This window comes from Prionailurus viverrinus, chromosome A2, assembly GCF_022837055.1.
Source record: "Prionailurus viverrinus isolate Anna chromosome A2, UM_Priviv_1.0, whole genome shotgun sequence".
NCBI classification, from domain to species: domain Eukaryota; kingdom Metazoa; phylum Chordata; class Mammalia; order Carnivora; family Felidae; genus Prionailurus; species Prionailurus viverrinus.
Genome location: NC_062562.1, coordinates 101752016 through 101779113, shown reverse-complemented (window position 1 = coordinate 101779113; position 27098 = coordinate 101752016). Strand labels below are relative to the sequence as shown.

The 27098-nt window shown below is 38.0% G+C and overlaps 1 protein-coding gene and 1 long non-coding RNA gene across 2 annotated transcripts in view; one reads left to right on the top strand and one right to left on the bottom strand.

Annotated features, from left to right (window-relative positions):
• Nucleotides 1-3073, top strand: part of LOC125157007 (uncharacterized) — a 113257-nt gene extending 110184 nt beyond the window's left edge. The window contains exon 5 of the long non-coding RNA XR_007148854.1: nt 3019-3073. This is a non-coding gene — a long non-coding RNA (uncharacterized LOC125157007). The remainder of the gene's footprint in view (nt 1-3018) is intronic.
• Nucleotides 1-27098, bottom strand: part of UMAD1 (UBAP1-MVB12-associated (UMA) domain containing 1) — a 221145-nt gene that overhangs the window by 114834 nt on the left and 79213 nt on the right. The gene's annotated exons all lie outside the window — the stretch shown is intronic.

Sequence of the window (27098 nt, the reverse complement as noted above, 5' to 3'; positions counted from 1 at the left end):
GAAGAACTTGTGGAATCTTCCATGTTTAGAATAATTGTTTTATGAACCTATTCCCCAAGAATAAGTTCCAGTTATACTAATGTTACTACCAATTTCCCTACCATTCAGACTTGAAATTTCTTCCTTTTCCCTCTGATAACTAATGTGACCAGTTACCACGTCCTATCACTCATACCCACATGATTATGGTTGCAGATATGGTAGTATAGGTTGTGTACTGCACAAGAGTGCCACATCTACAGGGAGGAGTGTTCACATTATAGATGCATAGGTTTAATTTTCCAGTAGATGGCAGTCAAGTGTCTTATTGTAATTAAGTAAATATATTACAACAATTTTCTAACAGATGGAAGTAAAATGTCTTAAAGACAGGGCATCTTTTTAATTCCCAGAATGCACTGAGCGGGTCAGTGGTAGCTCTGTTCACAATGCTTCCCACCTGTATTCTAGTATTCATTCTGGCTCCAGCCATGACAGATCCGACTCCTATGACATCTTTCAACGGCTTCCACCCTGATCCCTTAATTTCTCCACACCTGAGTCTGTCCCATAAGTATCTGAAAAGTTTCCCAAAGAAAAGTTCCACTAGTATAACGTTACTTTCCCAGAAGCCTTCAGTGGCTCTATGTCATAGTCTCTTCAACCTCACGCTCAAGGCCCTTCATACTATGTCCTTAATCTTCCTTTCCAGTCTAGTCATTCACTACTAACCAAGAGACACCCTACTCCCAGTCACAACTAATTACTGTCTGCCTTCCATATATCCTGTCCTTTCCTATTTTGCTATCTTTGTCCATGCCATTTCCTCTGCCTGGAATTTTCTCCAAACCCTGTCTTCCTGCTAGAAGTTCTAAATTACATTCAGTAGTATATTTTGGGAAGAGGTTTTGGATGACTAAATACTGTCTTCAGCAAGCATCAAAACAAACCAAACAAAAGCAAAAAAGAAAGTATTCCCCTCCTCGGTTTTTGCAGGTATTCCTGTGAAGTATTGGTACATAACAAACTACTCCAAACTTAGCTCTTAAAACAAGGACAATTTTTATCAGACCTCACAAATCTGTGGGCCTGAAATTTGGAAAGAGCTGAGCACTTCTGTTCTCTGTAGTAGTGCGAATAGTCTCTCAGATATTGGTAGTCAGCTGGCAGATGGGCTATCTGGAGGGTCCCCACTTCTCCTGCTTGTCACAGACCTACAAGGTCTTCATTCTTTAGGGCCCAGCTGAAATTCCCCTTCTCCCAAGAATCCTTTCCACACCCTTGAGTCAGGTTTAATCTCTCATTGCTTCAGATTCTCTAGTACCCTTTTCTTTGTTATAGGACTTTGCCTATTCGTCACCTTACACTAGGTTTTCATTTATGTAAGAAGAAGAGAGAAAAAGGCCAAGGGAATAGTAGAATGATTTGGCCATATGAATTCTCATTCAAGTTTAAAGAGGAAACAAAATATTCAATGTGACTCGAACTCTGGAGGAATCAAGTACAGGGACTGATCTACGTGTAGACAACATATTTTACATATGTGTAGAGTCATGTTTACTCTAAATTATTAGCTTTTGTAATTACTCTGGATTCCAGGAAAGAAACAAAACTGGGCAGAAAAATTGAGTGTCTTGTGTCATCATGCTTAATGATAATTTCTAATACTGCATATATTTTGTCCTCAAGAATGTTAAAAATGGAACTTTCCCTTCCATCAGTAAAATTTATATCCTACAGAAAATACTGCAGAGACACACTAATGGGACTGGGAAATTATACTAATTAAAATCCAATGATTCAAACTATCCAGTTTAAATAACCCATATAAAAAGTGTAATTTTGAGCTAGAAAAGACAGAAAAGATGTAGTTCAGACTTATTTTGATGAAGAAAATAATGAGGCCCACAAAATGTGACCAGACTAAAAAGAATTCACTCCCTGTAGAAAAACAAACAAAACAAAACCTAAGCTACATAGATCTGTGAAGTAAAACATGTATAGAAACACTGATGGCAACATGGTCTGTAAGAGACAGAGTGTGTAAATGTCTACTGCCACGAGAAGGGATAAATAAACTATGCTATCTTCATGCACAGAAATACCTTACAACAGCTTAAATGACTGAGAGTTACCATCAACATAGAGGAATTTGACAAACACAACACTATGTAAAGAAAGCAAATTGCAGCAGAAGGCAACAAAAATGACAGCACTTATATAAACTTTTAAAATTAGGAAAACAATACTATATACAGTTTGGAATTATACATAGTATGCGGTATAAGAAAATGGCATGTGGATGAGTGGCTACCTCTCTAGGGGTTGAAGGTGTATACAAGCAGCTTCTGTGGTATCCATCCATAATGCTGTTCCTGAACCTAGTGGCGGGGACATGGATGTATGTTGTATTCTACTTTATAACTGTAAAGCTTTATTATCTTATAAGAATATTCCAAGGTAAGGCACCTGGGTGGCTTAGTTGGTTAAGCATCCAACTTCAGCCTAGATCATGATCTCACCATTCTTGAGTTCGAGCCCCGCATCGGGCTCTGTGCTGACCGCTCAGAGCCTGGAGCCTGCTTGTTTCTGTGTCTCCCTCTCTCTCTCTCTGCCCCTGCCCCGCTTGTGCTCCGTCTCTGTCTCTCAAAAATAAAATTAATGTAAAAAAAAAATTTTTTTAAACAAAAGAATATTACAAGGTAAAAAAAAAAAGAGCAAGAGACCCATAAATACTTCTCTTCCACTTTTGTCTTTTGAGATAGTCACTATAAAAATTCTGCATAAAACAGAGAAATAACAGTTGTAAAGTCAACCCCACAGCTGAGGGGTTCAAAACCACTGGGATAGGCTATGATATGAGAGACAGGAAGCAAAGAAGTTTCTGGTTCTCAAAATAACATAACAAAAACAAACAAAAAACCCACATAAGCAAACACATTTTTAAAACAATTTTAAATAAATCACACTCCAGCCCCTTCCCTCAATTTTTGCATGTTAATTTTTAAAAAAAAATTTTAATGTTTCTTTATTTTTCAGAGACAGAGCATGAGCAGGGGAGGGGCAGAGAGAGGGAGACACAGAATCCGAAGAGGGCTCCAGGCTCTGAGCTGTCAGCAAAGAGCCCCATGTCAGGCTCCAACTCAAGAGCGGTGAGATCATGACCTGAGCCAAAGTCGATGCTTAACCAATGAAGCCACCCAGGCACCCCGCATGTTAATTTCTAAGAGTGCCTCACAACCCCAAAGCCTTCACTCTGGATGGACCAAAAGGAGGTAAGATCAAACACCACCAAGACCCTGCTGCACCTCCTGGGATGATGGCAGCAGCAGAATCAACAACATAACTAGGATTCAAGGAGAACGTACTGTGTAGCAGGCACGGATAGCCTGGAGCTATCTGCATTCTCCGCATTCTCTTTTCAATCCGCAGAACGCCCCTACAAGGTGGGGACTCCTATCATGTTCATTTCAGAGAGGCGAAAGGGCTTGCCAAGGCCACACAGCTAGCAAGTGGTGGAGCTGGGAACCTAGCCAGACCCCGACACGTAATCAGTGTTACTCTGCCTTTCTGTCTACCCAAAAGTATAATGATCAGATATCTGTAAATTAACCCATCTTCAAAAAAAGTTACTTCATTTACATCTGGCTGCAAAACATGTTCAATTACTTTAAAGCAGCTTTGCTGTGGTGATTGAAGTATTTCCCCTTCTGCAGCACAGCACAAAGAACTTTATAGATCGCTCTCCTACAAAACCACCTGTACTATGTCCACATGGTTGTCAAGGTTAAAAACGAATACAAATAATAACAGAAGCAATTCCAAGGGGAATTTTTCTTTTGTGGGAGAGGATTAAATGGAAACATTCTAAAAAATGAAAAAGAGGCACCATCTGGAATAATTTTATTTTCTCACATCTTGGATACCTCATAGTGTGCAACAATGTCAAAAATAAAGGATCAAGAGTCCTGAAGTTAAGGAGTTTCAAAATCTCAGAATCTAAGAAGACACCTTGACTACCCAATATAATTGATCATTGCTTATGAAGAGACACCTCTCTGGAGTTTCCTTCCTACCTTCTTGCCTTCCTTCCTTCCTACCTTCCTTCCTACCATCCTTCCTACCTTCCTTCCTACCTTCCTTCCTACCTTCCTTCCTACCATCCTTCCTACCTTCCTTCCTACCTTCCTTCCTACCTTCCTTCCTACCTTCCTTCCTACCATCCTTCCTACCATCCTTCCTACCTTCCTTCCTACCATCCTTCCTACCATCCTTCCTACCTTCCTTCCTACCTTCCTTCCTACCTTCCTTCCTTCCTTCCTACCTTCCTTCCTACCTTCCTTCCTACCTTCCTTCCTACCTTCCTTCCTACCTTCCTTCCTACCTTCCTTCCTACCTTCCTTCCTACCATCCTTCCTACCATCCTTCCTACCATCCTTCCTACCATCCTTCCTACCTTCCTTCCTACCTTCCTTCCTACCTTCCTTCCTACCTTCCTTCCTACCTTCCTACCTTCCTTCCTACCTTCCTTCCTACCATCCTTCCTACCTTCCTTCCTACCATCCTTCCTACCATCCTTCCTACCTTCCTTCCTACCTTCCTTCCTACCTTCCTTCCTACCTTCCTTCCTACCTTCCTTCCTACCTTCCTTCCTTCCTTCCTTCCTTCCTACCTTCCTTCCTACCTTCCTTCCTACCTTCCTTCCTACCATCCTTCCTACCTTCCTTCCTACCTTCCTTCCTACCTTCTTTCCTACCTTCCTACCTTCCCACCTTCCTTCCCACTTCCCTTCCTTCCTTCCTACTTACCTTCCTATCTACCTTCCTTCCTACCTTCCTCCCTCCCTTTCTACTTCCCTTTCTTCCTAACTTCCTTTTTTTTAACTAACCACTAATACATTCTTATCATTCTCTCTTAATACAAGTAATAACTCCTCTCTCAAAGAAAGGCAAAGTTTTACTCATTTAAAACAAAAACTTTTAATGCATATTACTTTGCCACAAAACCTGTCAATATGCAGGTGTTCAGTCAAACTCATCATTTCTTCTGGGGTGAGCAGGTACCCCGCGATGTGGCAGTACCCAGCAATCCTGGGTAGACTTTCAGCAGCATGTAAGCCAGTGGTCCCCAACTTGCACTACACAGCATCACCCAGAAACCTACAAGGAATTCTGAGCAGACTAGAACTCTAAATGTCATTGGTCCAACAGCTGGGTCTTCTTTAGTTAAGATAAATAAGGGAATATTTTCTCCATCTTCGGTTGGCAAGGATTACTTGCACAGGACCCACAAAATGCTTAACCAAAAGGTTAAAATTCAACACTATATGGAAATGTATAATTCAACATTAAAATTAAAAATTTGTTGATCAAGACACTCCCATAGTGTGGGACGCAATAGGGACTAGCACATACACCAAAGAACTATGTAACAGCTACAGCCATCCATCCGCCAGAGGAGTATCAGCCCTCCACAACGAGGACCATTGTCAGAACATGCATCAGGACAAGCCTCAAGTCAGCCCAAGCCATGGGCTGTTTGATGAGAGACAATGAATGCCCCTTTTCAGCTAAGCCAGGATCAGCTGGATTTTCTGTCACTTTCTTCATGAACAGTGTTAAACACATTCCAACCAGACCTACTTACATTTTAATTCTCAACTTCTCTGAACACCTTGACGAGCTTGTTTTCGGTCAGTCCTCCACATGCCCTCACTCCTGATTTCATTAAAACCAGAGTCTGAAAAGTTCTAGTAACTTCAAAATGAAGTGGCCACTTGCCCAGACTCACACATAAATGGCTATCTTTTCATTTTTCAATCATTGTCTTCACCCCTTGGCATCCTATTTCATACCACCCTCAGTTTAGAGCTCACTGCTTCTCTGCAATCACTTCATATTCTTTTCTCTCTGCTTCACTCATTCCTGATTTCTTCAGTCCCCTGCTCCCAGCCCACGATGCTCTTAACACACGCTACTTACTGAAAGCAACATGGTTCCCTTGTTTATTCATTTGTTCATCCAGCACATTCATTCAGTGATAAATGTGCTCCAGTCCATGTGTTTCTAACTATCACCGTACCTTGCACCATAATCCCTTTAGCTGTCAATAATCATAAATCCTCCAAAATTCTACATTCCTAAATTTTAAGTTTTAATAGGTCACAGGAGTCTGCCTTACTCTGGTGGCACCAGAACAGCAACATTACACGCACTGTGAGCCAACACATTTTTATTTTTCATTGTTTAATTTTAAAAGTTGCTTCTTATTTTGTACCGCTCCAATAAAAAAATTTTTTTTCCTAAAGTTTTTCTGCAAAACTCTTCCTTTACTTTTAATAGGCTTGGAAACCATTTTGGAGTTTGCTTGCCAACGTAAAAGGCTTTTCCTTAAGTCTGGCATAGGCTGGACGGCAGTTAGAGGCATGGAGAGAAGGCAGACAGATTTTTCTCCTTTTGCACACTGATTAAAAAAAGTGTCACCAGATGTGAAAAGGAAAATTTAGACTCTCAATTCTGAAATTTAATCTAGCAATAAAGAAGCACCAAGTTCTTAAGACACAGTGTACTTCAACTATCTGCCATAACACCATTTCCTCCCTCAAATGTGCTCTTGATTACAGAGTGCCTGCAACATTTTTTACTCTGGTTAACAAGGTTTATTTTTCCTCCAGTGAGTGCTATTGGGGAGGAAAACACCGGATTTCTTTGCTTTAAGAGGAGCTGGTGGTGGTCAGATAAGTGAGGAACTAAGTAAGACTTTACATTTGATTAATAAAGAGACTTTGTTTTACTGGTGACATTCCTGACAGAGTTTTTTAAAAAAAGACTCAAGTACCTGTGTTTAATCCCCATCTACACATTAACAGATGCACATGCTACCCTGAACTTAGCAGAAGAACAGAGAGAGGACACAGCAGGTCAGGCCTTAGAGACATACTAAAGACTTGGGATTTTATTTTGAGAGTGATCTGAAGCCATGGAAGGGTTTTAAACACAGGAGTGACATGATCTCACTTAGATTAAAAAAAAAAATCACTCCAGGGCCACCTGGGTGGCTCAGTCGCTTAAGCATCTGACTCTTGAGTTTGGCTCAAGTGAGGATCTCATAGTTTTGTGAGTTCCAGCCCCACATCGGGCTCTGTACAGAGCCTGCTTGGGATTCCTCTCTCCTTCTCTCTCTCTTACCATCCCCTGCTCGAGCTCTCTTCTCTGTCTCTCTCAAAATAAATAAGTAAACTTAGAAAAATTATTTAAAAAATCACTCCAGCATCTATGTGGGAAAAAAAGATCATACAAATAGAAAAGAATATTATGCAGCTAATAAATGAGATATCTGTAAGTTAGTGAGCAAAACATATAATTAAGTTAAAAAACTAAGATGTAGAATAGTGTATGCAGAGTATTATCCTTTGTGGAAAAAAGTGTATACGCATCACACATGTGCACACACGTGCACGTGCACGTGCACACACATAAAGGTGCACACCAGTGTCATACAGATTTCACAAAATTCATGGCTGAAGTAAATTAACATACCCAAGTTGTTCTAAACATATTTAGCAGTATTTTTAATCAGTGAATTGGGTAGTGGTTTCACATTTCAATTTAAATTCATTAAATTAAATTTTAATGAAATTAAATGGAATTTAAATTAAGTTAAAACTTCAGTACCTTAGTCACACTTAAAGGGCTCCATAGCCACGTGTGCCTAGTGTCTACTTTATTGGACAAAACAGATCTAAACATCTGAAGAAAATACACAGGAAAAGTTAAACCCTTCTTACAGGTTTTCTTCTGAGCTGAGAAATGGGGGGTGGGGGAGGGAGCTTCTACGTCTCATGCTAGGCATTTGGGAATACGTGTGCTGCATGATATTTTTTCACATTACAAACTATCAACTACAGACAGGTGGTGTGGGGTCTGAAGCTTACAGTTTTAGAGCCCTTTTAAAGATGAAGAATACAAAGTTAGGAACACAAAATTAGATACAAATGGTAACACACGCAGAATAAGAAAAATGACCAAAAGTTAAATTGTAAACAACTGAAAATACCACAAACTTCACAAAATCCAGAGGAATACTATCCTCTTTTTTATTAATCAATCATCTGGCACACTTTTCTAACACTTCCTTCCTTAAACTTCTGACTCTGCACATTTTGGCAAATACCAATTTTGTGATATAACGTTCCACACGATAAAAGGAAGAATTTGGGGTTTCTTCTACTTTGGGTATAGAAATCTTCTTGTTTACAAATATATGTTTAAGAAAGCTTCTAACTTCACAACTCCTGTCAGGTAAATTTTTAGGACCATTGTCAAGTTTGGAGAAACTTCCATACAATTTCTTTTCATATATAAACTGCAAACTTTCAAAGTTTCTTATGTGGGGAGTACTCCTAAATACTCTTTGAATTGAAGACATTGGTGAACTTTTATAAAGCTCATTATAGACACATATTATCAAGTTTTATGTTATCTTTTTCTGTGTTTGTATTTTGTGGTCAAGTCAGCCAAGCAACACAGCTCTTTCCCCAAGGGATTCATAGGATTCATTCTTCTTCATTAACTGCATTTTCAGACAATTCATCGAGCCTACTTGCTACTTCTGTTCAAAAGTTAGCTCTTTTTGAATTACTGCTTTGGGGAGAATCTGATTTTTTTGGGGGGGTATAATATACTTTTTGCCATCAGAATAATTTCTATTTCATCATTCACTTTTATTGCTTTAATTTTATGTTCTATTATCTGAATGTTCTCAGTTCTTTAATAAATAAAGGTTAAGGTAAAAAATAAAGTAACTCTTCATATTTGTCTAAATTAGGAATCTGTGATTTCTCAGTTGTCTGATTGAAACATTCCAGGGGCGCCTGGGTGGCACAGTCGGTTAAGCATCTGACTTCAGCCAGGTCACGATCTCGCGGTCCGTGAGTTCGAGCCCCGTGTCAGGCTCTGGGCTGATGGCTCAGAGCCTGGAGCCTGTTTCTGATTCTGTGTCTCCCTCTCTCTCTGCCCCTCCCCCGTTCATGCTCTGTCTCTCTCTGTCCCAAAAATAAATAAACGTTGAAAAAAAAATAAAAAAAAAAGAAACATTCCAAACCATCTTTCAAGCTGAAGTTAAAGTTACCTATTTATTCCCAGTTCAACTTCCCTCTAGCCAGATTGCAACAATGCCTGTGATCATGCCAAAGCAATGCAGCAGGTGAGCAAGGTGATGGAAGGAGGGTCGGGGTAGAGACAGCAGTTTTAACCGTGTGGTTTAAATATCCTCAAATTCTGAAGAATTTTTGAAAATTTTGCAAAATAATATGGCCATGTGAACACAGAACCAGAGACCCTCCCAAATCCTTGGAAGCGGCTGGTGTAAGGAAGGGGCCCTGAAACCTAAATCCAATAAATTAGCTCCTGCTAAACTTGACTGATTACAGGTAAACAGAGTAGTTAGAAGATCCAGCTTAAACCAAAGGTCCTTAATCCACCCCCAGAGGAGCTGGGGTAGTGACCACCAGTCACTCCACTCCCACATAAATATTCAATTTTAGACTGAGTACACTTCTAGAATGTCTCATAGCAAAGTCTAATTTACATTCCTGGACTTTCCCACACTGCACAGCTCGGATCGCTTAGTCTTTGTGTTTGCCAAAACTGAAATTCATCTAAGTTGAAATCTTAATTAATCAAAAACTTCTAAGTCTTCTTCAGAAACTTCTTCGGTTGTAGTGTTACCAATCCATTGTTTCAATTGATGCATCCAGCCTCTCTCTCTCTAAAGCTATAGAAACATCAGTCCTATTTTAACCTAACAACTCTAAAAGCCTCATTTGTCCCGTATGTCCAAAGGAAATGTCTCTCATTTATAACAAACACGCTAAGGCCATGATACATGTAAGTGGACATGACATGAAATAGTCGTCACAGAGTTCAATACTTGTTCATTAGTGGAAGTAACGTAACTAGCGGTACAACACAGGAAACAATGATGACACTATGTGCACACTGGTCAGCTATATCCATAAAGAAAAGCTGGTACAACATCAAACAGACCCTACAAAGTAGGAGGCTCAACTGAATTTTAACACAATTATAGCTGTTTTCAAAATTCATCTCCGATTTTTTTTAAAGTTTATTTATTTTGAGAGAGAGCATGCATGCCAGCTGAGGAGGGGCAGAGAGACAGGGAGAGAGAGAATCCCAAGCAGGCTCCACGCTGTGAGTGCAGAGCCCTATGTGGGGCTCCATCCCATGAACCATGAGATCATGACCTCAGCTGAAATCTAGAGTCAGACACTTAACAGAGTGAGACATCTAAGAGCCCCTCTTCTTCCATTTTTAACAAAGAATTCCAAGGTCTTATTGGGGGTTATTATTCTTACTAAATATTTTAGTTACATTATTTATTATCTCTATTTACCCTTTTACACTTCTCAGTCCAGCAAGAAGTTTCAAACAATTATTGCTTTCACCATATTCTATAAAATCTGAAAAACAGACAGTGAAGAGCACAAACTCTGAAGCCAAAGTGACTGGGTTCAAATCCCAGCTTGGCCACTTTCTACCTGTAATTGAGCAAGTCACTTAATGTCTCTGTGCCTCGGTTATCTTATCTGTAAAATGGGGATAAATTAATACCTACATCCTCATGGAGATACTGCAAGCATTAAATGAATTCATTTTCATAAATACTCAGGGCAGCACCTGATGCACACCTGGGCTATATACATGTTTGTTAAATATAAGAAAAATAGGCATCCATGTGTAGTATGAAATGGAGAGTGATCAGAGAAGATTAAATCAAAATAGTCATACTAATTTGAGTGGAGTTTTACTATCTTCCATCACGTTACAAATCGCAAACTGCCAAAAGACAGCTAATTCAAATTTAAAAGCACAAACATTTCTGAGCCAAATAAATTACATATTATCAATACCTTTTCTGTCTCTGAACACAAGGTAGTCAAACATGGACAAGCAGCTTGGCTCAGGGAGGTCCAATGTATGCAAAATGGCCTCCAGCTGGGAAACTTTAGACATGTCTTTTCATTTCTTGCAACTTCAGTTTCCATATTCGGTCAAATGGGTGTAATACCATCTGAACTTGAGATGTTTGCTTCAATTACTTCACATGAAACACATAAAGAGTTGTTATGTGGCCTGGTGTATCTACCAGATGCTCAATAACTAGTAATCATTACGGTTGTACTTGACCGTTATCATTCTATTGTGTTAATATTCCTCTCCATATATCAAACTATATATTCAAGATCAGTGCCCTCACCATTCTAGCTGGAAAATACAGGAAAATCTATCTTTCCCATTCACTTTTGTTAAGACTGTCAAACATAATCAATGTCTGACCTCGTCCTGGACTAAGATTGAATAACTCTGGTGAAAGAGATCCTTCATGGATATTTATGAATGCAAATGAGACACATAAGGTCCTTTCATTAGTATTTAATGTTATTAAAGTTTTAACAGAACTTAAATATCACAGAAAAGAGTAATTAAATCTTAGATGTTTTCTGCACAACAGTTTCAGTTTATGTGACCTTTTGTGACAACTTTCAAAAATCTTTATACTTTATGAATCTTTTCATTGTATCTGCATATTAGATCACAGCAAATATCAATGCCTGGTTTCATTTTAGAAAAATATGAAACTAAGATTTATGACCTGCCCTCCTAAACATACCAAGAAGGGAATTCACATAATTTCTCACTATTTCTAGAGGAAGCCTTTGCCACCAGTACTGAGAACGCTATAAAATTAAATATTAGAGGCTCAAATTGCTAAATATTCTATAAGCTATGAAAAAAATACTTACCCACTCCCATTCCTGGAAAATGCATTAACTAATGTCCCTCAAATATTTTTCCTTGGATTAGGTGGAAACAGTTCAAACCCCAAGAAGACACATAGCTTTAACTTGGAATGTTGGCTGTTAAGAGTGTGCATTGCTGGAAAGTAATTAAACCACCTTGTATCCTCACTTAAGAGAGATTATAAAAACCCAGAAAAGAGTCCTTCAAGGAATAAATGTTAAAACTGTTTAAATTAATTTAGCACATTAAATTTCATGGTATATACTATGGAATTGTTACAGCATTCATTTTAACTTAAAAAAATAACTGATAATATTTGCCTTGGAATCTCATACAATTTTTCTTCACATCTATTGTAAAATACCAACACCAAGAATGGAAAGGCTACAGGCTAGAACTTTTAAAAGCACTAACAAGGGAAAAGTTTTGAAAAAAAAAAAAAAGGGGAAAAAATCCAAATAGCAAATACAGAAATCAGTGCAATCACATCGATTTAAGCAAAGTCCAGAGTATAAGAAAATCTTGTGTGATGGGAGATCTGTAGCACAGCAATAAAAGGGGATGCAAAGAGGTATTAGGAATCTGGGAACCTTGGTGGTTTCTAGATTTATTGATAACCATGACTGGTTCTAGAATGACAGAGCTAATCCCAAAGTATTATTGTGAAAAATATTCTTTTTCCCCAAAGTTTTCTAAAAATAGAAAACATATTAAAATGTACTATTATTCTCAAAAGAAAACATGATACATAGCATTTAAACAGGTATAAAAAGGCAATAGCTATTACATAAAATTTGGTAAATGTTTGAATCAGCATTATTATATTATCAATGCCCCACCACAGCACAATGTGGATTACTTTACTGTAAATGTAAGTCCAAGGCAAAAATAAAGCTCACCTTACCAGCTCCCATAAAAATAAAAAAATTAAAGGGGCGCCTGGGTGGCTCAGTCGGTTGAGCGTCCGACTTCAGCCAGGTCACGATCTCACGGTCCGTGAGTTCGAGCCCCGCGTCGGGCTCTGGGCTGATGGCCCAGAGCCTGGAGCCTGGTTCCGATTCTGTGTCTCCCTCTCTCTCTGCTCCTCCCCTGTTCATGCTCTGTCTCTCTCTGTCTCAAAAATAAATAAACGTTAAAAAAATTTTTTTTTAAATAAATAAATTAATTAATTAAAAAATGAAAATTCTAGGGGCACCTGGTTGGCTCAATCAAGCCAGGTCTTGATTGTGGCTCAGGTCATGATCTCATGATTCATGGGATGGAGCCCCATGTTGGGCTCTGGGCTAACCACACAGAGCCTGCTTGGGATTCTCTCTCTCCCCCTCTCTCTCTCCCCGTTTCCTGCTTGAGTGCACATGTATTCTCTCTCTCTCTCTCTCTCAAAGAAATAAACATTTAAAAAATTCTGCCAGCTCTAACAAGATTGATTGATTCATTTATATTCCAATTCCAGGATTGGTCATTTGTTTTATAGCAGCAATTTCAAATTATCATTGTTCCATAATAGTTTTATAAGTATTTATTTATGAATTGGTACTGAATTATACTATGTTCTAATCGATGGAACAGAATTTGGTTTCAGGAATTATTATATCATGTAACTTTATTACATAAATATATGACCAATAATAAAATATTTGTATATAAAAGATAACATATAATGAATACAATACAACATATGCTTTAAACATATGCTTTGTTAGGTGATTACATTTTGTTTTCCTATTTTTCGGCCCAGAAACAGCATATTCTCTGATAACTTAATGGTTTATATTTAATTACTATACTTTCTTCCAAGAACACAAGCAAACTCTTCCTTTTTAGGAAAATTATCTGTTAAATTGAAAATAATGAAGGCCAGATTTTCAGTTGTATAGAGAAATAGGGTAATTTGGCAAACAACAATGAAGACTACCCATTTCCAGAAATCTTGACCTAGTGGGCTCAGTCATAGAGGTCAAAGAACCCAAAACATCCATCTCTGCTTTTGAGTTACTACAATGGCAGCAGCCCATCTGGCAGTTTTGACTGGTTCAAAGGTTCATTATTTCTTGGCAAAAATATATTACATAACTGTGAAGTATCACAATAACCTAAGATTTCAAGCTTTCTTGTTTTTTTTTTTAAGGATTTTATTTTTAAGTAATCTCTACACCCAATGAGAGGCTCAAACTCACAAACCCAAGCTCAAGAGCCACGTGCTCTACTGACTGAGCCAGCCAGGCACCCCTAAGATTTGGAGCTTTGTGGGTGGCACTGTAGAGTGGTGGAGAGAAAACCATCCTCTGCTACCCTGTGGCCCCTACCAAGTCACTTGGTGTGTTTCAACCTCAGCTTCCCACATCCCTAAACCGTAGAGAAGTGTTTGTCTTGCCTTATTCCAAGGATTTCTCAAAGAATCAAAATTAAGTAGCATGTATGAAACACTCTGTAAGACACAAAGTGTTCAAATGGAGTGGTATTAATAATTACAGCAAAAAATCATAGTGAGTACTCAGGAAATAGAGCATTTAACTATAATCGGGTTTTCTAAGACTAGGACTCTCTGGGTTTAAGAATTTAAAGAATTGGGGGCACCTGGGTGGCTCAGTCCATTAAGCATCTGACTTTGGCTCAGGTCATGATCTCAAAGCTTGTAGGTTCGAGCCCCCGCATCAGACTCACTGCTGTCAGCACAGAGACTGCTTCAGATCTTCTGTCTCCCTCCCTCTCTGCTCCTTCCCCTCTCGTGCTCTCTCAAAAGTAAGTAAACATTAAAAAAATAATAATTTAAAATTTATAAAGCAAAAAGCCGAGTGAACTTTCTAAAAAGTAACTTTGAAAAAGTACCAATACTTCTGAGCAAAACAAGGCTAGAGTAGTCCCCTGCCCTAGGACAGACATCAAAATATCTCTACATAGCATGGTCTGTTCTCCCCTGGTCACTCCAAAACAGTAAGATTTATGAACCCCTTCCATCTCTATTATTTAGAAAAAAGTCCTCCTAAGCCTAATGGCTAATGAAGGCTTCTCATTACTCATTTTTCACCCTGCACTTGAAGTCCACTTTGCCTACTTAACAAACTGACATCATTTCTAATTAGATATATTGAAGTATCTAAAATAAACACTGCAACAACTTTCAGTAACAACTATACAACACCATTTTTATTTTATTTTTTTTTCAACGTTTATTTATTTTTGGGACAGAGAGAGACAGAGCATGAATGGGGGAGGGGCAGAGAGAGAGGGAGACACAGAATCGGAAACAGGCTCCAGGCTCCGAGCCATCAGCCCAGAGCCTGACACGGGGCTCGAACTCACGGACCGCAAGATCGTGACCTGGCTGAAGTCGGACGCTTAACCGACTGCGCCACCCAGGCGCCCCATACAACACCATTTTTAAAAAGAAATAGGAATGTTTAAAAAATTCTTCTAACCCTTTAGGGCCTTCATACCTGAAGATAGCAATAAAAGGGGAGATCATTTGTGTAAACTGTACCAAAATAATGAGACATTTCCAAGTTTGTGTTTGAAGTTCCTTAAACAAGGTGGCCTTTTTAGTGAGTTGAGATAAAGGTTTAAACCATTTTAGGGACAGAGCATTTGGCTGGCATCCTGCCACTTTCTACACCAGATAATTTCGGTTGCTGCTGTTTGTCTCATATGTTTTTTATTCTCCCTCTAGGGAAGTCAAAGCCTTTTCACTTGCAGGCAAATTTTACTGTAGCTCTGGTAACTACTTTACAAGGTGATAAGCATTCACAAGAGGCTTTTATTAGGCCGGTAGCTAAAGGAAAAACTACATGCACATATTTAGACAACATGTGTGAAATGGAAAACTTTAAACATATGAGAGTTCTATGTCAGCCTACTAAAAGTGCATATCCCATGAAAAATATGGGGGTTTAAGGAGGGGACATGCTCAACAGGCTAAACAATATCTAAATTTGTATATTTTAATTTCCATTAACTCAACATAATAGCTTTTTAATGAAGTATATCAAGTCAGCGTCTGCTAACCCACTGCTATCTGATTTTTCCCAGATTTTGTTTTCCTTTATCACTTTTCCAAATGATTTTGCAAAATTAGAACAGAAACCCTTGGTTTTACCATGTTTCTTCCATTCAGCCCCATGGGTAGCGTCCCAAAGAAGTCAATGGTCTGAAATGGAATATGTGCAAGCTATGAGGACAACCAAACATTCATATAGGAGGCTATTAGTTAAGACACATTTAAGGTTCGGGGCGCCTGGGTGGCTCAGTAGGTTAAGCGGCCGACTTCGGCTCGGGTCATGATCTTGCGGTCCGTGAGTTCGAGCCCCGCGTCGGGCTCTGTGCTGACAGCTCAGAGCCTGGAGCCTGTTTCAGATTCTGTCTCCCTCTCTCTGACCCTCCCCCGTTCATGCTCTGTCTCTCTCTGTCTCAAAAATAAATAAACGTTAAAAAAAAAAAAAGACACATTTAAGGTTCAAAAGCACACTGAGGAAACAAAAGATCATCATTTATCAGAAAGATGCCTGTCATGAGGTATCTTAAGATAGGCCTTGGAAATCAGATAAGACTTGAGTAAATGGAGAGAAGAAACCACCTAGTCAATGACAAAAATAATGACCCAACGTGACGAGCTTCCAGGGCCCAGGGCTCTGATGAGGAGCAGTGGAAAACATGGTGCAACAGACCATTTGTTGGAAATCACTGTACTAGGTTAGTTTTTACACACCACGAAGTAACATATACTCAATGATAGTCAAGCTGATCTCCTTCAGCTACTTGCAAGTTTCTGTCATTAATCTAATCAAATAAACCCTCCCTGGTTTGTAAAGCTAGAGTGATTTTCCTGACAACATAACTTTTTGTGACCTTTTCGCTAGATGGTAAGCTTACAGAGAGTGAGTTCCATCTCCTACACCCAGAACTTGGTCCCAGTGTCCAACACAGTAGCAAGTACCAAAATAAATGCCTCCCAAATGCTACAGCACAGAACACAGGACTTTGCTGGCCCAGAGAAATGTCATTAGGAATAGGAGAGAAGAAACCATCAAATCTCAAAAAAGACAACCTGCAGAATAGGAAAAAAAAATTCTAAGTCAGATTTGGTAAGAGACCTGTATCTAGAATATATAAAGAACTTCTGCAACTTAGTAATTGAAAAACAAATACTCAACTTAAAAAATGAGCAGGGGTGCCTGGGTGAGAGTCAGTTAAGTGCCCGACTTCGGCTCAGGTCATGAGCCTACTGATTTGTGGGATCCTGCTTCAGATTCTCTGTCTCCCTCTCTCTGTGCTCCTCAGCCGACTCCCACACACGCGTGTGTGCGCGTGTGCGTGCGCGCGCACACACACACACACAAAATAAACATTTAAAAAAATTTAAAAAACGAGCAAAAGATCTGAATAGACATTTGTTCAATAGACATATCAATGGCCAATAAGCACATGAAAAGATGCTCAACATAATTAAGCCACCAGGTAAATGTAAATCAAAACCACTGTGGGTATCACTTCACAATCACTAGGATGACTATCATCAAAAAGACAGTAGCGACTGGCCAGGATGTGGAGAAACTGGAACCCCCACACACTTTTACTAGGATAGTAAAATGGGCCACTCGCTTTGCAAAAACAGGCTGGAAATTCCTCAAATGGTTAAACATAAAATTACCATTTGATTTAGCAATTCCACTCCTATGCACAAACCACGAGAAATGAAAACATGCCTACACAAAACCTGTATGCAAATTTCATAGCAGCAACATTCTTCATGTCCAAAAAGTAGAAACAACCCAAATGTCCATCAACTAAGGAACAAATAAAATGTGGTGGAGCCACACAATGAAATAGTATTCAGCAATAAAAAAGAATGGAGTACTGACACATGTTCCAACGTGGAGGAGCCCTGAAAATACACAACTCAAAGAAGCCAGTCACAAAAAATCAGATATTCTATCATTTCATTAATATGAAATGTCTAGAATAGGCAAACCCATTCAGATAGAAACCTGGGGAGAAATGAAGCATAACTGCTCAAGGGTAGAGTTTCTTTGGGGATGATGAAAATGTTCTAGAATTGACTGTGGTGATGGCTGCACACCTCTATGATTGTATGAAAAGCCACTGAATTGTACACTTTAAGTAAGTTATTGTCATGGTATGTGAATTATATCTTAATAAAGATTTCTTTTTTAAAAATACAGTTTGTTTCGAATGATGAAAAATTTTGGAAATAGTGGTGATGATACCACATTATTGTAAATGTCGTTAGTATCACTAAAATGGTTAAAGTGGAAAACTTTATGTTATATATATTTTACCACAATAAAATAATTTTTTGCCAACAGTGCGAAACAGAAAAATCCAACTTAATTATTAGTAAAGTACTTCTCTAGTACATTCATATTATCCAAGGTAGGAAAATCCCAAATCTATACGATTTTATAAGCCCATACATGTACAGAGGAAAAATATTAACATGATCTTGGAAAATTTATTCAAATAAACCCATCAGTGTAACAAGAAAAAAATCTATAAAGGACATCAAAAATCAATTATTACTGAACATTCTGTTTTCAATTTTATAATTTATATACTTTGTATTTGTGGTTCTTTAACCTGCCTTAATGCTGTTTTTGACAGATGATGTTTCTTAACTGCTTTGCTATATCCTATTGTGAGAAAATTAACCAACTGTTGTAATTCAAGTTTTAACAAATAGCATTTCTACTATCCTTTGCCAATTATGCTGTGGTGGATTCTGTGTAACATTTCACACCACATTTTTTCTCTTGCTTTGATTTTAGAGCAACTTATTTCTAAGAATGTGAATTTGTATACATTTCATTTTGACTCACCAGACTAAATCTGATTATGTTGCTTCTGGACCAATTCTAGACAGATACTTAAACAGAAATGCACACTGATGTGAAAAACTAAAAATAACATTTAAAAATGTAGTGCCTCTTTCAGGTTTCAACAGGAATGTAAATGTACATATACACATACAGACCAAGCAAAAACAACCTACTCCGTAACCTATGTGCTTTACCATAAATATTTCTCTGCAAGTCTTCCCTAATATACTGAGAATTATTATTTAACATGATTATACTTGCATGTTTATCACTTTGATGGGCTTAGTATACAGCAAGTCTACTGTAACAGAGACAGGAATCAATATTCCATCAGAGTGCCATTTTAGACCAAATAAAGCATTAACATCAGAAGCCAGAAAAATTTAAATGCCAAATAGTAACTTTCTCATCCATCAAGCTTCTTTTAAATGAATGAACACAGAATTTCAAATCTCTGATTATTCGTATATATTTGCTTTTCAACTGACAATCTTGAAAATCACTATCTGAAAATTTTGGTTGTATTAAGTTCATGAATTAAAAGAATTAATCCTTCTAAGAAGCTGTGACTTGGAAGAGGCACCTTGAGGAACAGAGCAACAAATACAGGCATAAATTATGTCTTAACAAATTATGATCATGTAGACACTATGGTGTATGGTGAAATCTCAGTTTCTGTGATGAAAAAGAACTGTAATCTTTTTAAATTCGAGAAATATTTACTGACAAACATAAATGCAAGGGCTAGGAGACACCAGAAACTATATTTTTTATAAAATCCTTTAAAAACCAGTACATTTATGAAGTACACGCTTTGTTAAAGATATTTTCTTCAGCATTTTACACACTTAGCTTTATTAAGTAAACCCTCACAAAAATTTTGTGAGGTAGGTATTCATTATGAATAGGCATTTCACACATGAGAAAACGGAGGATGAGGAGATTAAGTAGCCTGTGCAAATCTGCAGGAGTAAGAATTAGAGCTGGGATTGGAGCCAAGTCCATGGTCTTTCCATTAGACCATTCTTCCTTCCGGCAGCAAACAGCCTATCATTTAGCAAGATAATTCAGTAGCATCAGCTACTGCAACTACAAAAGGGCTCAGGGAATACCAGACACATTCCTGAGTCTGATTGGTTCAGCTATATTACCCAGATAAGAAGGAGCAATTGAACACGTATGCATGGCAATCCCTACTTACTTTGCCAAGTTTTGGCACATGAGAACGAACAAGGAAAGAACCAAAACTAAATTCAACCTTAACACTTATGTATCTTAAAGCTCTATGAATCCAACCAGCAGAGACAAGTTAGTGATAATACATGGAACACAGGATGCAGGTTTTATAAAAATCTTGTCTACTTGCATTCTGCATTGTTGTATATTCCCCACTCTGTATTTTGGACACGTGTTTGAACACGTCTTTGGTAACTGTACATTCAGAAAAAGTAGTCTAAAATAGAGTCTACCCAAGATCATCTCATTGGTTAACTTCATTTTTAGTTACACTGTGGTTTGTTTTTTGGATACCAATAAATAAAAAGGCATTTTCTAGGAAAAACATAGGTACGTACATGCACATAAATTATAAGACTTACTACAATTCTACAAATTTATACACAAGGATGGGCCTAATTCTTACCAAAGCACTTCCACCCTGGCTTTCATAACCCATTCTCTTCAATATTCCTCTTGATTCCAGCTGTTCCTTCTCAGCCCCTTGTGAGTTTTTTCCTACACTACTCAAGCTCTAAGTTTTAGAGTTCCCCAGCTCTCTTTCTCAACATGCCTTCCCTATGTAATCACATCCATTCACAGAGATGTAAATCCTGAAATTTACACTAGAAGCCCAAACCTCTGCTATAAACCTCCATTACTACATAAAAGTTACTTTGTCTAAGAACTGAACTCTTGATCTTCCCCCCCACCCCCAAACCTTCTCCTTCTCTGGACTTCGGTAACCTCTACCCTGCGGCTCATGAGAGCAGACATGGAGATTCGTTCTAGGGTACCTCCTTGTCCCCAAATTTAAGCCATCACCAAGTCCCCAAATACATATGCAACGCATCCACTTTTCTCCATTTCTATGGTCACCATCCTACTCCAAGTTATCACCATCTCTCGCCTAGACTATTTATTATTGCTTTAGGCCACTTCCTATCCATTCTCTTTAACAACAACGAGTGAGGTCTTCAAGTTAAAACAAACAAACAGGGGTGCCTGGGTGGCTCAGTCAGTTAAGCATTCGACTCTGGCTCAGGTCATGATCTCACGGTTCGTGGGTTTGAGCCCCGCATCGGGCTCTGTGCTGATAGATCGGAGCCTGGAGCCCGTTTCAGATTCTGTCTCCCTTTCTCTCTGCCCCTCCCTGGCTCGCATTCTGTCTCTGTCTCTCTCTCAAAAGTAAATAAACATTAAAACAAAACAAAACAGATACCATTACTCCTCTGCTTAAAAACCTTTCAATAATATCCCCTTGTACTTTAGAACAAAATTCAAACTACCAAGCCTTGTATACTGTGACCTGTTTCTTCTCCATCTTCATTCAGTGTTCTTTGCTTCCCTCTCCATACTCAGTGTTACTGGTCTTCTTTCAGTTCTTTCAGGCAGTCAGAATCCCCACTGCCTCTGGGCTTTTGCACATGCTGGTTCCTCTACTACCACCTAGGTCTATCCATGTTGTTGCAAATATATATATATATATATATATATATATATATAAAAATATATATATAGGATATATATATATATTGGATATATATATTGGATATATATATTGGATATATATATATATTGGATATATATATATATGCATACACACATACGTGTGTATGTGTGTGTGTGTGTGTGTGTGTGTGTGTGTGTGTGTGTTAAATGCCTGGCTCTTCTACCAGGCTATGAAACTGTAAAATTCATGATGACAGGGACTATATCTTGATACTCCCAACATAATGAACACTTTGCAAAGTATCTGACATCTAATGGGTGCTTTATAAATATTTCCTGAATTACTGGTGAAGAGTTCCCTTCTCTACCAACACCCCATTCCCAGGCCCTGAAAGCAACCATTGTAACAATTTCCTTTTTATCTTCCCAGATATGGAAACATGTTTAAAAGGGAAAGCATTCACAATAGCCAAGATATGGAAGCAAGCCACGTGTCCACTGACAGATGAATGGATAAAGAAGATATGATACACACACACACACACACACACACACACACACACACACACAATAGAACATTACTCAGCCATAACAAAGAATGAAGTCTTGCCATTTGCAACAACATGGATAGACCTAGGTGGTAGTATGCTAAGTGAATTAAGTCTGAGAAAGACCAATGCCATATGATTTCACTTACATGTGGAATCCAAAAAACAAAACAAAACACACTCTAACATAGAGAAAAAAACCTGGAGGTTACCAGAGGGGAGGTTGGGAGGAGGATGGGTGAAACAGGTAAAGGGGATTAAGAGGTACAAACTTCCAGTTATAAAGTAAATAGGCCATGGAGATGAATAGTACAGCACAGGGAATATAGTCAATAACATTGTAATAAAATTGTATGGTTAGCAGATGGTGAACTACATTTAGTGTGGTGAGCACCGAGTAATGTACAGAATTGTCAGATCACTGTGTTGTACATCTCAAAGTAATGTAATATTGTATGTCAACTACGTTTTAGCAATTTAAAGAGGGGAAAGAGCTCAAACATAAACCTATTTTAGTATGTTTTCCTAGTACAAATGTTCACATTGCATTTAAATCTAATAAAAATTTTTAGAAAGATAATTAAATAGTGCTAGACCCTAGATAATTAAAATGTAGTAAAAACACCTGTTGACTATAAAAAGGAACTGTTACACAGAAAGAAGCCATTACCATGTGAATCGTCAACATGTCAACAAACCTCTGCTGAGCATCTATTACATACTAGGCTCTATGCTACACAAGACAGGTGGCTCACGTCAGTAACTAATTAACCAACAGCTTTATCACTATGGCAAGTTTTAAGAGTCAGTTGGTAAGAAAGCTTTTTCCAAAGAATTCTAATTACAAAGTGGTTAGTTTCATTACATCAAAAAAATTAAATATTTTAGTTAGCAGTAGAAAAATAACTTTATTTTGTTATTTTTTAAGTTTAATTTTTTTTTTAAGAGAGGGAGAGAGAGAAAGAGCATGAGCATGAGCAGGGGAGAGGCAGAGAGAGGGAGACACAGAGCCACCCACTTTATTTTGTCAGTTTATAAATGTATTGGATTTTTAGTCCGTTGATTTAATAGTCCCATATTCGAGGAAAAAGAAATGCAGGTTGTGCTCGGTCCTTATCATATTAATTGTAGTTAACTGAAAAGTTCACAGTTCTTTCTCAGAAAGCCAGTGGTGTCATGTGTATTCAAGTTAATGTTGGTTTAATAAGCGGGGAGAATCTCAGCTATCATTGTAATTGTTTTCATTCACTGTATTAAAAATTGTTTAAAAAAAACTACTTCTTTATTTTTTTTTCCTTGCACTTAAAAGGATTCAAACTTCTAATAAGTTAAACACCTGGGGAAACTTCATTAAGCACTATTCCCTGAAATTATTGCTTCACCACGCAAAATGGGGGCTTTATAACCTGAAGAAGTTAATGTAACGTGCACTACTGCTCAGGGACTCACAGTGGCAGTGGGAGACGCTGCCATGCTATTAACTTAATTAATGTTTCCATCAAATGAATGGAGTGCAGGAAAAAAAAAGCATGCCTAAAAATCAGGGTTTAACAAGGATTTAGAGAAACAGTGAATTCCTGATTTCAGTATTCAGCTGAGGAAGACTTTAAATTTATTTCTGCTCGCAAACTGTCTTTAATTCTCATAGCTACATGTCAAGACATAAATGGACTCTGGATGAAGTCCAGAGAAACAGAAACGATTACGAAATCTATTGATTGCTATAGGTAGCAAGCTATAAAAAGGGTTATGAAGCTTCAGAATGGGAAGAGTAATACAAAAGGCAGATTATAAGAGTGGACAGTGTTATGAACGGTTACACAAGGAATGTCCTACTTGAATTTGCTCACCAAATTTCAAAATCCTTCAGATTTCTATACCAAAGGCAATCCCAACTTAAAATCTGAAACAATTTAGGTCAAATAAAGTATTATCTTAAGCTGTGAAGAGAAAACATCAATCTTATACGAACTGGTGTAAAACTAAATTTACAACAGTTTGAAGGAGGATTAACGGGACACTTTTAGTTGATATGTGACACACAGGGTAGTCGTGAATTCTCACACAACATCTTTCAGGTGGATGTAAAAAATATACAGGTTTGGACGAAATAACGGAACTCTTTTGCCTCGTATTAAAATTTGCTACTGACCAGTTTTCAAATGAAAGTTTTAGCCTGCTGTTCAGAATTTCAAATATGCCTCATGCCTTGAAAGTAGTAGTGATTCCAGGGTTTCAAGAACTTTTAAAAATTATGCTCCTATTAGAGGGAAATAAAGGGGGCTCACCACATAGTAATTAGATACTTAGCAGTCTTAACTTGTTTAAGCTGCCTTCCTATTTTCCCCATTGACACAGGAACTGCAAAGCTTTACTCAGATTTCTCTACAGGCAAGCCCTGGCTAACCTTCCTGTGCTCCCCTTGGTACAAAGACGTACAATCTGAACATCTTTATAGGTTTCTCGAACCAATCAATGACAAGTGGGGTCATTTCTTCTACTGTTCATAAATTCATCATCTTTCCAAAGTGGCAACTGGAAAATCCTATAATTTCTCAGAAGATCATGAAATACCTTGATTAGTATAAACTTAGTTTCCATTTTTATGTATATATTTCAAGAAATACCAACTGCTTTTGACTCTAATATAAATATCCCAAGTTTCTGAAGGTTTTGCTCAACCTGCTGTGTCATTAGAAACACCAGTCAGCTTCCTTGAGAAAAATGGATCTTGAAGAATTTAAGCTTTGATATTTCTGACCGTTTTTAGACAGCAAAGATACTGAGGTTAAACCTTACTACACAAGAGTAAATAATCATTTCAAAGAAACACTGGCTGAGCTACTGACGCTTGCTGCAAAGAACTGTTTTAGTTTGTTGAGCACAACATGGAAAGGGCAGATGTTAGGAATGGGGAGAAATGCCAGATCTCACCTGACGTTACAGCAACCTACTGCAAATATGGTGAATTTCACAGAGGACAAGCAAAATAATGACAGTGAGACAGAGACTAACTGCTCGGTGAGACCTCGAATGCCTGCTGATACAGTTCATTACTAAGTATGTGTATGGTCTCATCTGCGCTCTGTCAAATTAAAAAGTTGTTAATTTCACAAACTAGGCTAAGCTCTTAGTTTAAAAATACATAGCCTAAGCTACTTAAGGTATACTTGTGTAATAATTAACCAACATCTGAAAGACTTCATTTTAAAAGTTTATAACTCATTCAGATATTAGGCCTGAATAATGGGGCCGAGAAGTAAAACTAGTTTCTTACCCTTTCTCCTAAAATTTCTGCCAGCTCGCTAAGGAATTCGAACAACAGGATTCCATTCCGTAGCCCGTCTCTCCTTTTTATTTCCTTTTCCCATTCTCTGTCTCACCTGGGAACTCTATCTCACCTGTGAACATTGACCTTGAAACTCAGGCTACCAGCTAATTCTAAATGCAGCTGTGTCAAGGCAACTGAATATGGCAGGTGTAAAAAAAAAAAAAAAACAAAGAACAAAAAACAAAATGAAACACTGGCACTGTACTGTCCAGGGCAAAGACAGTACCACTTTCGAGAATCGGCAGCATTCCACAGAAGAGGAAGGCTGGGGCTTCTGGCCTATAAAAACACAAAAGCAGGAGAAGCACATAAAGAAATGCCTACATGTGTTGTTGTTAAGTAGCCACAGCCTTGAGACCTCAAAAAAGGAGCAAATTATTGGTAAAGCTAAAGCAAGAAAATGTTCTTAATGCATAGCATTTGTCACATAACCATAAACCATAGTATATTTGGTTAGAAGGACATATAAAGTTCATTTATATCCAGTGCTTAATGTAAGTTTTTTTTTTACATTCATATTATTTCGTAATGCTTTAATATTGAGGCAACGACCTAGTGTCAACTGACCTTGAACAATAGTTCATTAAATGTCACCAGATCCTGCCTGAACCAGTGGTTAGCATCAAATACTACCCTAAGGTATCCAACTCAAATAGAGATGATTTAAATTTTATGACTTGACGAATACAGCAGTGATTTATTTTCTGGCACCATGGGCACAGGGAGAACAAGCTTCTGTTTTGTTTGTTTCATTTTCAAGTTCAGCGAGTCAGATCCCATACTGGAAAAATTTCATAAAGTATAGTAAATCCTTCCAATGCCTACTCTATGTCTTGGTCACATGCTGAACATCTTTAAGAAAGTGCACTAATTCTTTTAATAGCTAACTACTGTTTACTATTCTGTAGACACTTTTATCAATTCAAAATAATTATAATCCTATACATATCAAAATGACATTTTTCTATTAGTTTGGCTTTCTATTAGTTTGGATTTTAGAATCCATGTTTTCAATTGATAACGTGAAAAATTGGATTATGTTGTTGCTTGGTTTAAGGTGATTAGTAAAACAACGTTTTAATAACACTGTATCTTCCATTACATAATAATGGCTAATGTTTACTTTGGACTTAGTGTATACACATGCTGGGCTAAGCCTTTGGTATACATCATCTCATTTAATCTTTTTTTTTTTTAACTAATTTTTAAAAAAATTTTTTTAATGTTTATTTATTTCTGACAGAGAGAGAGAGACAGGGCATGAATGGGGGAGGGGCAGAGAGAGAGGTAGACACAATCTGAAACAGGCTCCAGGCTCCAAGCTGTCAGCACAGAGCCCGACACGGGGCTCGAACTCACAGACCGTGAGATCATGACCTGAGCCGAAGTCAGACGCTCAACCTACTGAGCCACCCAAGTGCCCCTCATTTAATCTTTATAACAATCTGATAAATTAGGCATTATTATTCCATTTTAAACATGTGGAAACTGAGGCAAAAAGATAGTAAGTGTCCTGCCCAAAGACCAATGGCTAATTAATGTTAGATATACCAGATTTGAACTCTGGTCTAATGAGCTTCAGAAGCCGAGCCCCCGGACAGTAGGGTACACGGTCTCTCACTGGAATCTCCTACTGTAATTCAATACAGATAACATGCAGGAAATGATTTGGTCCAATAAGCCATGAGAATTACTCAGGCTAGCTTCCTACCAATGATGAAGGACCACTTAGTAAGGAAAACCTAAATTAAATCTCAGGATGAGTTCTGTAAGTCAAATCTATAGACGCTTATTGAGAACATGCAAAAGAGAGGAGAGGCAAAGAAAGAAACACACTTCAAGAAAAAGAAAATACTCAGGATTAGTTCAAAAGAAATGAATACACCAACTTTATATTATGGTGCTTCTACATTTTATCATA